Here is a 12,410-nt window from a genome sequence, read left to right on the forward strand (position 1 = left end):
AGCTTTAACGAAAGATAATTCGCAATCAAAAAATTACATTTTTATCAATGCTCTGACTTTTAATTTCAAAAAGCTTGTGCACAAATGTGGGAGAAGTACAAAGACCGAGCATGCAGCGTGAAGTAAATACATTATCGAGCGCAAAGCTCAAGAACCACAAGACGCGCACCCTAGACGTGCTGAAACTTTCAAGCGAAATTGTTTATTTCTTTTCACTTTTCTTATTATTTTGCAAGAATTAAATAGATTCAGTCCCGCAATCACAATACACAACCTCTCTCTGCCCTCTTGCATTCTAATTCCATTCTAATTCTTCTTGTCCGCAAATCATCATATCATAATCTATTATATATACAAAGATAAACAATTATTACGGTAAACTGTAGCAAAATATAGTAACATTTTACAATTTTCAAAATAAATAAATGTATCCTTGGATTCGAACTTTTAAAATTTAAGCTAGTAACTTATTTGAAAGAAAATTGCGACTGATAAGTAGTGATTTTAATATAAAAATTAAGTTTTAACTTAAAAATTACTAAAATAGATGAATACAGCCGACGATTAGTCGGCATTTTTTAATGCAATTTTTAATATCAGCTACTGTTGAAGCTTTGGCGTCTGGAATTGCTAGAGCTAAAGCATATTTTGCAAAATTATCTTGAATGGTTAGGATGTTTACGTTGCCTAATGTTGTTTGGGGAAGTGGGCCAACTATGTCCATTGAAATTTTTTCAAATGCGGTTCCAGGCGTGTCCGTTATTATCGTGGGATTTTTAGTTTTTACGCAAACTAATTTTTTAATTTGACACTGTAAGCACTGTTGAATATATTACTGAATATTAATTTTCATATTCTCCCAATAATAATTCTGACGAATTCGATAATAAGTTTTTGTAACTCCCTTATGTCCTCCTAAAGCTGAAGAATGTGCCTCTTCAAGTAATTGAGTTCGCTGTTCTTTCGTTGGATATTGAACTATTTCAGTACATATAATAATTTTCGTAGAAGATTTGGAAAAAGTTGAAATTAAAATTTCACGTATTTCATTCCAACCTATATGATTAATTTGTGAAGTTGTTGCGATACTAATAGATCGCAAATTCAGTCTTTCTGATATTGAATGCAAAGAAAGTATTGTAAGTTTAATATTATTTAAAGTGTTGCAACAAAATAAGCGTACTTATCTTTGCGCATCGTTAATTGATCACGACATTCAACGACATTTTGTTGTTAATATGTTTGTCCGCTTGATTGGGTTTTTGAAGCAGGGGGTTCTGGGGAGGGTTTATTATTTTCTAAATTATCTTTATTTGTCTCCTGAAAATTTTCGTGATTTTTAGTATTTTTCCTTTTGGAATAAAGTTTTCTGGTTCCGCCAGTTCTTGGATATTTCCTTCTTCAACAAAGTTTTCCTGATGTGAAAATTTTGGAAAATTTTTGTGTTTTAGAACCTCATCTTTTGAAGTTGAGAAATTATCTACAGCCTCATTTTCTTTTTCTTCTTGTCGTGCAGCAGGCTTTGCCTTGGACTTTTTATAATTTTTGTTTTGCTTTTTTATAATTTGCCTTTCTGATTAATTAGAGTATTCCGTATCTGAGTCAGATTGATTTTCAGATTCAAAGTAAGTTTGCGTTTTCTGTTTTAAACTTAGAGACTCACCAGTGGTTGCCTCTTTTCTTGGTCTGCCTCTCTTTTTCAAGGCTTGCGGGCTGCTTAGATTTGTAAGCACAGCTTTCTTGGGTCTACCTCGTGCCATTTTGACAGCAGGCGATGCAGGTAAGTATTCTTCCTCAACATCCTTATGTGACTTACCTTTATTTTGAATTTTTTCATTAATTTGTGCTTGCTCTTTATATTTTTGCTGTTGTTTTCTTGTAACCACAGTGTTCCAAGTTTGACAGAGAGGTTCGTTTTTAATTATAACTTTTGGGATTAAGAGTAAAATTGAAAGGTAGAGAATTTTTTGTATTGGACTATCAAAATATACATTTTGTATTTGATTTAGTCATTCTTTATTTATTAAATTATGAAGAAATTCCGGAATATTTTCCTTAGAAGATTCGCTATTTAATTCGGTATTTTCTTCGGAATTTGAATTTGTATGGTTCTCGAAGTTCGTGGATTTTATATAATTGATAGTATTACATTTTTCAATTGTTGAGTTATTTACTGAAATTATATTAGTTTCTACAATTTCATCATTTCCCAGAACGGGGTTTCTCGAAAGCGCATCCGCATTGACATTTGATTTACCAGGCTTTATAGAGTACGTCATAATCATATTCGGCGAGCTTCAATCGCCATCTTGATACTCGAGAACAAGGATCTTTAGAATTTTTAATCTAAACAAGGGGCTTATGATCTGTAACAAGGGTAAATTTTCATCCGTACAAATGAGGGCGAAAATATATTACAGAGTAGACTATTGCTAAAACCTCTTTTTCATATGTGTCATATTTGCGTTCAGTATCGGTTACTGATCTTGAGACTTACGCAATTGGTTGGTCTTTACCGATTTCACCTTGCGAAAGTGTTCCGTCTATCGCATAATCTGATGCATATGTAGTTACAATGAAAGGTTTTGAAAAATCGGGTCTGATTAATAGTGGTTCCTGGCACAATTTATTATTCAAAATATTAAACGCTTGTTGCTGTTTTTCGGTTCAATTAAATGTTATGTCCTTTTTAAGAAGCTGGTTTATTGGGGCTGCTATCTTAGCAAATTTTTCTATGAATCTACTGTAATATCCTGCTAACCCTAAAAATTTGTTTTATATGCTTTTGATTTCTAGGAGTTGGGAAATCTTTCACTGCCATGATTTTCTTTGGATCAGGTCGCACTCCGTCTTGATCTTTTATGTGTCCCAAATATCCTACTTCGTGTCGTAGAAATTCGCACTTGTCCGGTTGTAAATGAAGATTCGCATTTCGTAATCGACTTATCAATTCATTAAATTTTGATTCATGTTCTTCTAAAGTATTTGCATAAATCACTATGTCATCAAGATAAACAAAAAGTTCCATTCCCTGAAGTCCCGTTAGAATTAAATCCATAAGTCGTTGAAAGGTTGCTGGTGCATTTTTTAAACCAAAAGGCATTCTGTCAAACTCATAATGTCCATAAGGAGTTGAGAATGCGGTTTTGTGTGCATCTTTAGGATCCATTTTTATGTGATGGAAACCAGTTGCTAAATCAAAAACAGAAAAATAACGAGCGGGTCCTAACGGGTCTAAAATATCATGAATATTTGGTAGAGGATATGAATGACCAATTGTTTTTCCATTCAATTTCCTAAAATCAAGCACCATACGCCATTACTTTTTTCCTTGTCAGTCTTGCTTTTATGGAACAATCCAGATTAGTGTATTAACACGTCCTTCAATAAGTCCCGAGACTGACCCAGAGATGGTGCTAGTAGTACCAAACTAGCCATGTTTTCCTAGAGTGCGAACCTTCACATGAAACATGTAAAAATTTCACGTCGATTGGACCACAAACAGCAGAGTTATCGAGGTTAGAGTAAAGTCACTTTGTAATTTGTTTGAAAAATGGAACAAAGCGAGTTTCGCGTGTTGATTAAACATTGTTTCTTAATGGGTAAAAACACCGTAGAAGCCCAGCAGTGGCTTGAAAAACGTTACCCGGACTCCTCTCCATCCAAATCAATGATTTGTCGTTGGTATGCTGAGTTTAAACGTGGTCGTACGGACACAAACGATGCGGAACGTTCGGGTAGGCCATTGGAAACCATTACACCGGAAAATGTAAGTGAAGTTTTATAAATCGTAATTAGTGACTACTGGCTCTTTGCTGATCTCAAAAAAATTCTCCAGGGAAAAAAATTTGGCTCGAATGAGGAGGTCATTGCCGAAACTGAAGCCTATTTTAAAGCAAAGGATAAATCTTTCTATAAACATGGTATAGAAATGTTGGAAAGGCGTTGGAAAGATTGTATCACTCTAAAAGGAGATTATGTTGATGAATGAAAATGATTTTTGAAAAAAAATTTTGTTTTCGTTGTTAGTCTCGGGACTTATTGAACGATGTGTTATAAGGTGATTGTGAAGGTTTTATTACATTATTCTTTAATAATTCATCCACCGGGCGAATGCTTTCTTTCTTGTGGACTGGAGGGAATTGGTATTGTCGTGAAAAAATAGGACAATCATCTGTTGTTGGTATTGAGTGTTGAAGTATGTTTGTAGATTCTAAGTATTCTCCCGGAATATGGAAACAATCTGTACTTTTATTTATTAATTTTTCAACGTGCTCATATTCTTCCATATTTAAATGATCTAATCGTAGTAGTTTTTTGATAATTTCTACTCTTTCTTCACCCGTGATCTACTGAAATTTGCAAGAATGGTTAGAATTTTCATCGGATTTTAAAAAACTATTTAATATTAAATTAGGTAGGTTTTCATCATTGTTATCGTTGTCAAAATTAGATTCATTTGTTGAATTGTTGAATTCGCATTGTTCAAGATCTTGTAATTGAACACTGGGAATTGATGTTTTAACGGGTTGCTCATTTATATTTGCATATTTGACATAGGTCTTACCTCCACAATTTTTTACGATGGCTTGGCCCATAAAAATTCCTTCTCCATTTGATAATTGAGGTATATAACCTTCTGCCTTTTTCGTATTTTCTATTTTAACATAATAATCAAGAATTGTTCGTGCCGGGATTGTGATAATGACAGTTTGTTCAAAAGGATAAGTTGCATCATTAATTTCAATACATTTATATGTATAATTTATATTTACTTTATTATTAAGGAAGAATTCAGAGCCCAAGACACCATCTTCATCTACTGCTACATCATCAGAAATTATATTTAATATAGTTAAAAATCCAAGTATCACGACCTTAATTTGACCTAGAGTATAAACAGGAAAATCATTAATTCCTGTTAATCTCAATACCTCATTTTTATTTCTTTTTAGTCCAGGGTCGATCGCGCTTCTTTTAATAAGATTTCGACCAGCGTCAGTGTCGATCATCATACGTGCCGGGGGTTTTAGACGATCGGCAGATATCATGATCAAAGCAATTATATTATTTCTACTGAGATATATTTTGATATCGTTTTCCTTAATTTTAATTTCGGTAGGTGCTTTAGTTAATGAGTCGGCGCTTTCCTCCCAGTTCGCTTCGGTTTTGTAAATATTTACCTATTTTTTCATACCAATCTATAGCGAAGTGACCAGGGTTATTAATAAAAGTTGCAAATAATTTTAGATTCTGGAGTCGGATATTGATGGGTCTGCCGATTATTTGAATTTTCAAAATTGTTCCCCTTTGGATTTTGTCCAGGTTCAAAATTCTTATTCTGTCTAGGTCTAAAATTTGGATTTTGCCTGTTTGCGAAATTTTGATTTTGTTGATGTCCAAGGTTTTGATTTTGCCGGGTTCCGAATTTTTGATTTGATTCAGGTCTAAAATTTGAATTTTGTCCTGGCCTAAAGTTTTAATTCTGTCGTTGTGCAAAATCTGGATTTTGTGCGGAATTCCATTTATTTTAATTATTAAAGTTTCCTTGAGGATTATTTCGTAAAAATTTGTTTTGAAATGAGCGATTTTCGGAAAATATCTGTTTTCGAAAGTTCTCAAGATAATAACATTTTTCGGTCATATGTCCTAGTTTTCCACAAATTAAACATGATATTATAATGTCCTGAGCAACATTAAATATATTATTTTTTGTAATAACTCGCGAATCTGATTCTTCTTCTAAAGATTCATTTGTCTTATTTTTTCGCAATTCTGAACATGCATTCAACTTTCTTTCTATTTCGAGAGCCTTGTTGATAAGAGTTTTGAAAGTCTCACCTACATTGTGTTTTAATCGTATTTCGATTTCAGAACGTAATCCTCTTTTAAAACATTTATTAACATCATCTTCTAAATTTGCTTTAAATGTATTATCTGTAGCACCATCATTGCCTAATTTATGCGCGTCCTCGATCCTATCCGCTAATTCTTTTATTCGCGCAGCGTATGATATCACGTTTTCATCATCCCACATAAATATATTACCTAGTTCTCCTTGCAGCAGGTATACACTTTTTGCGGGGGCATAAACCTGTTTCAATTTTTCAATGAATTCATCTAAAGTTCGAAAAGTGTTTCCAAATATGCATTTTCGCGCTTCTCCAGTTAATTTACTTCTAACCAATCTAGCTAGATTCTCATGAGCCTGTGTAGGAATTATGGCTTTTGCCTCTGTACATCCCTCTATGAAATGGGCTAAAGGGATGTTACTTCCGTCAAAATAGGGATTATTTCAAGCGCGTCGCGAAGGGAAACTTGCTGATTGGTTGGTAATGTTATATTTATTGGTTTCGTCGAGCCTTTGTCACTTGCTACGTCGTCACTATCGTGCTCGCTTATGATCGATTCGTGATTAAACTTCTGAATTGAGGCCTCTTTTTGTATTTCCCTATTATTTTGTTGGGAAAGCGTTGAACTTAACAATGATTAAATATTGGTTTGGTAATCTATGACATCAACAAAAGTTAAAGTTTTATTTTGATCTAAAGAACCACCAATTAAACTCAAATCTGTGTTAACTAAGCTGATATTTCCAGAGCAATCAAAAGCACTATTTTCGGATGTATCACTACCGAATTCCACGTCTAATTTATTTAATTCTTTATTTATTTTAATTGTATTTTTCTTATCAAGCTCTTTCTTATAAAAATCTACCTCCTGAGCTAATTGAGGATTTTGTTTCGCCAAGTTCGATCAAGTTCTTTGTGCAAAAAAAATGTTTATAAGAAGAATTTATTTTAATTCAATTATATATTGGCTCTCTTTTATTTTGGTTTCCCGGCCGATGCACCATAAAAAGGTTGTACGTTACGTCATGAAGACTGTAAAATACTCCCTTTTTAATTAGATTCCTTGTTTTAGTTGAGATTAAAGATCTCGCACAGAGAAGAGGAAAGAGTAGCCAATCATAATATGCGAAAGTAATTTATTGTAAATAATTGAAAAATAGAATGTATACAAAGCACGAAGATGTCGGAAGACGAGTTTAGCCCTTGGCCAGTACCTTAAAATAAAAGGATCAAATTTATTATAGGCCAAGGAGTTTAAACAGAAGGAATTTTAGAGCTGACTATAAACAGTGCTTACCAGTAATTTATTATAATTGACGATTACTAAAGGTCCAGGTTGCTAGAACTGCTAATATGACCTTTGCGTAGTGGTAGAGAGTGAGGGGGTGTAAATTAGACTGGATGTTCCAAAAGTGGGTTGATTCTTGGTTGTTGTTAATTTTGGGTGTAGGAGTAATCCAAAGGGAGAAATTCCAGATTCGGGTTTCCCAGTGCACAACACTGTCACAAGGGTACACACACCAATACACGACGAATTCCGGTTTGAGACACTGGACTAGACGGCTAAGAGTCTGAGAAAATGGTAGAAATAGTGAAGAACTAATAACTGGCCCATGCTGGTACTTTCGGTTTTTATAGGGCCTAATGCACGTCTCTGCATGCTGGGACGTCGCTATATACGCATACGACACGAATATATATATATAGATATACTATACGGCTTACAATGTGTTCAGTATATCTATTTCTGCGTTCTCCAGTCTCCAACGTGCTGAGTATATCTATTTTCTATATGCAAAAAGAGCTGGTAATGGAGAAACATAAAGAGGAGGGGGATGATGATGATGATAACGCTTCCTTCATGACGGCTGATGCTGAAGAAGATCAAGATACAATTATATGATGACGCAACCGAGTCGGTCAATAATTATGACCATTTGATAGACAAGTTTCTCAGAATGCTTCAACAAAACAGAAAGCAGTATCTAGATATGGTTTAGAGTATGCGTAAGCTCAGTGATGGCAGCCTTATGATTGTTGATAAACCTATTAGTTTTGAGGGAAAATATATCAATGTTGGTGGTAAACAGTATCTGAAAAAAGTTGGTCTGCTTGAACTGCTGTTTAGAAAATCTCCCGAAGAGTCATCTATAAGCAGTGATGATCTGAGCAATTACAAGGAAATATTGATTGCTATAAATGCACACAAGAAGCGGTACAGCCCAACATCTGACGGTCAATACGACGTAGACGGAAAAAGACTTTGTAACGCTGGTGAGGCCAAAGAACAATACGACGCAGTCAATTTGGAATTTGTGCAATGCATCATATAAAACGACATACGTACAGTTTACATGTTGTTTTTTTTTTGAGTGAAGTAAGGTGGAGAGAAACGACAGAGAATTTTTGCTTCCTCTTGATTAGGCCATATACATTTACCGAAATATTATTTTCATTTTCAAATTTAAACACATCTTTTAGCGCCACAGGAAACGTTTTGCCAGAAAAATGTAGTTGTTCTTTATAGTTTTCATAGCTGGATACTCGACTTTATTTATACTGTCCGTCATTAACTGGATGGATCGCTGACATGATGGCCCATTTGAAGCATTTATTGTCGAATGTATTTTTGACGTTGATACAGGCTTTGCTTGCCTCAATTTCCTTTGGTAGTTTCGCATATGAAATACGTTTCATAGGGTTCAATTTAGTAACGTTTACTTCCAGTTTTACGATAGAGTGTAATGTGCATCCGGAATCTTTCTCTTGAAACTCCTCCACTTTCATCGAAATCGGGTGTATGACATAATCGGCGAACCATGATTTTAAATCTGTGGTGACGTAAATTTCTTCGTTTCGCGATTTAAAATTTTTCTCATCCGGTTTCTGCTTACCAATCTTAAAGTAATAGGCGATGAGTTGTGCATTAATCTTAAAAGCCTTGTGCTTACGCTGAGCCTCGCCAACCTCTGCTTCAAATAAAACTGAAGCGTCATTGAGGAAGGCAAGAATATCCTTATGCACAAGATTGGCTATGATACAAGTTTTTATTCTGCACTTGAAAGCTCTTTCCACAACAATCCATTTAACTCTTTCACTTATATCATTAACTTTTTTTTCTTGATACTCCACCTGCTCCTTGTTTGATGAGCAGATCGAAACGTGCTTTACAACATTCTAGATGTTCGATGATATTTAAGCATTTTCTTTTTTTATTCACCTCATATGATGGTATTGGTCCCAATTCTTTTTTCACTGTCGTGAAGCACAGGTCGCACTGCTGCCTCCACTGATTTATTTTTTCTAGTGTTGTTGAATTTGAAGATCCGATGAGTTCCAATGTATTTCGAAACAATTGAAAATATGCCTCATACTCCACAAGTAGCTGCATGTTTACGTCCTATCAAACAGAAATCACTATTGCAGTTTCACACTACTCACTGTTTTCACTGTTCACACTACTCACTGTTTTTTACCGTTTACTATTCACTTTACTGTCACTTCTTTTTTTATGTTCACCACTCGATGATTGAAAACGTACTGATTGCGCTGCCATTTCTAGAAAGTTTGGTTGATAATCTGTTAGAGAGGAGCGCCCACAGGCATGGAACTTTCTATAAGGCTAGACGATACAACTCTTGAAAACTATTGTTTTCATTATATCGAACCTGGAAGAGTCTGCTAGAACTTGTATTTTCTAGAATTCAGTCATACATATGTGTACAACTGCCATTTCTAGAAAGTTTCGTGGATAATCTGTTAGAGAGGAGCGCTAACACGCATGCGTAGAATTTTCTAAAAACTTCCACTGAAGAGGGGGTTGTCGACTATAAAAGCCGCGTAAGATGTTCGCAGTTTCAGTCTAACGTGAAACATGTTACCATGCTAGTTCTCTGGTAAAAAGTAAAAAGTAAAAATTAAAGTGAAAAGTATAAAACAATACCTTTGGAGAAGATGATTACAGTAGAAATGGATCATTAATTTGCACTCATCCTACCTAGCAAAATCATGAAGATTTTTGAGGATTCTGCCTACGAGGCAACAGTTTCTTAAGATGGAAGAAGCGGTTTTAAATTCATGGGTCTCTTCAGTTTTGGGAAAAGAAAAAAGTCACTGGGGGCCAAATCCGGTCAATATGGAGGCTAAGGCATTACTGTGGTGCTGTTTTTGGTCAGAAAATCTTTCACAAGCAACGATGAATGGGCAGGTGCATTATCGTGATGCAAACGCCACGAATTGTTTTTCCAAAGTTTCGGACCTTTTTTGCGTATTGCCTCTCGAAAACGGCGCATAACTTGAATATAATACTCCTTGTTGATCGTACGACCTTGTTGTTAGAATTCCTGATGCACTAGGCCACGGTAATCAAAGAAGACAGTGAGCAATACCTTCACATTTGACCGAACTTGACGTGTTTTTTTCGGTCTTGGAGACTCAGGATGCTTCCACTGAGACGATTGGGCTTTAGTTTCGACGTCATAACCATATACCCACGATTCATCCTCAGTTATAACCCTTTTGAGAAAATCAGGATCATTATTGAGTTCATTCAACATCCCCTGAGCGATGATCATGCGATGGATCTATTGATCAAAATTAAGCAGTTTTGTAACAAATTTCGCGGACACACGTCTCATGCCCAAAACGTCCGAAAAGATAGCATGGCATGAGCCAACCGATATGCTAACATCTTCAGCAACTTCTCTGATGGTAATTCGGCAATTTTTCAACACCATTTCTTCCACTGCTTGAACGTTCTCATCTGTTGTTGACGTGCTGGGAAAATTGAAAAGTCACCTTACTTTTTTAACACACCTCGTATATGTATAAACACTTCACTTCATATGCATTGCACTATACATTGCACTTGCTTTCATGCTAGTGCTTCCCGCGAGAAACTCAGTTTCACTGCAACGCACCTCACATTTATATGCTGCCGCATGGTCGTTTTCAGAACTAATGTACTAGGATGATCTTCTTTTCCATTAACGTTGATCGATATTTTTGAAATTTTATTAAGTGATAATGATTAAAGAAAACGATTACAACTTTCTTAATGTCTCATTTTATTTGACTATGAAGTTGAAAGCATTGTTTAATAGGTTACAGTAGAAAAAATAGCATATATCACAGAAAATTCGATGCATGTTTCCAGAACTGACATGTGTAATTGATTTTTATACGCATTTCTCAAAATATTTAAAAAAACCTATTGTTTATACTACAGAATTACATGAATAATAACTTTTTAAATATTTAAATATACTGTAAAGAGGTCAAAATTTCTAGAAACTTTGAGAATCACCTAGATCTATCTAGAAATTTCAACAACTCTGGAGAATCTTAGATCAAAGTAAAAAAAATGGTAATCTAAGATCGAATTTTCTAGAAGCGTCGATACCTTTATAGAGGCTTTGAGATCTTTCTAGAAGCCTTGAAATCTTTTCAGAAGCTTCGAGAAGCTTCTAGAGGCTTCGAGATCTTTCTAGAAGACTCAACACTTTCTAGAGGCTTCGAGATCTTTCTAGAAGGTTCTAGATCTTTCTAGAAGCTTCCAGATCTTTCTAGTAGCCTCGAGATCTTTCTAGAAGCCTCGGGATCTTTCTGGAAGGTTTGCGATCTTTCCAGAAGATTTAGAGAAACTTCAAAATCTTTCCAGAAGCTTCGAGATCTTTCCGGAAGCCTCGAGGTCCTTCTAGAAGTCTCGAGTTCTTTCCAGAAGGCTCGAGAAATCCTACCGCCCCCTCCCCTAGCCACTTGTTGCAAGGCTGTCCCCACACAAGCGCCATCTGCCAGCTCCAGCTAAAACTACATACATGGTAAAACAGAAGTAGGGATCTGCCGGATTCAACTACACACACAGTAAACCAGTGGAGCCATCTGTAGGCTCCAACTAGATACATGGTAAAACAGGAGTAGGGATCTGCTGGATTCAACTACATACACAGTAAACTAGTGACGCCATCTTCCGGCTCCAGCTTGAACTATATACATGGTAAAACAGTGGTAGGGATCTGCCGGTTCCAACTATATACTTAGTAAAACAGGAGTAGGGATCTGCCGGCTTGAACTACATACAGGGTAAACTAGTGACGCCATCTGCCGGCTCCAACTTAAACTATATACATGGTAAAACAGAAGTAGGGATCTGCCGGATTCAACTACACACACAGTAAACCAGTGGAGCCATCTGTAGGCTCCAACTAGATACATGGTAAAACAGGAGTAGGGATCTGCTGGATTCAACTACATACACAGTAAACTAGTGACGACATCTTCCGGCTCCAGCTTGAACTATATACATGGTAAAACAGTGGTAGGGATCTGCCGGTTCCAACTATATACTTAGTAAAACAGGAGTAGGGATCTGCCGGCTTGAACTACATTATTGCCACTATCTCTAGCACTACGCCATTCCGACGGGTACTTGTGCGGCAAACCTGCAGATCGAAAGTGCAAGGTCACTCATGTATTTTACATGGAGGATCTTAAGATCTATGCTAAAAACAGAGAGCAACTGCATCTAGCTCTGGGGATTGTCGAACGATATACTAAGGA

Source organism: Belonocnema kinseyi, chromosome 5 (genome assembly GCF_010883055.1).
Source record: "Belonocnema kinseyi isolate 2016_QV_RU_SX_M_011 chromosome 5, B_treatae_v1, whole genome shotgun sequence".
Taxonomy (NCBI): Eukaryota; Metazoa; Arthropoda; class Insecta; order Hymenoptera; family Cynipidae; genus Belonocnema; species Belonocnema kinseyi.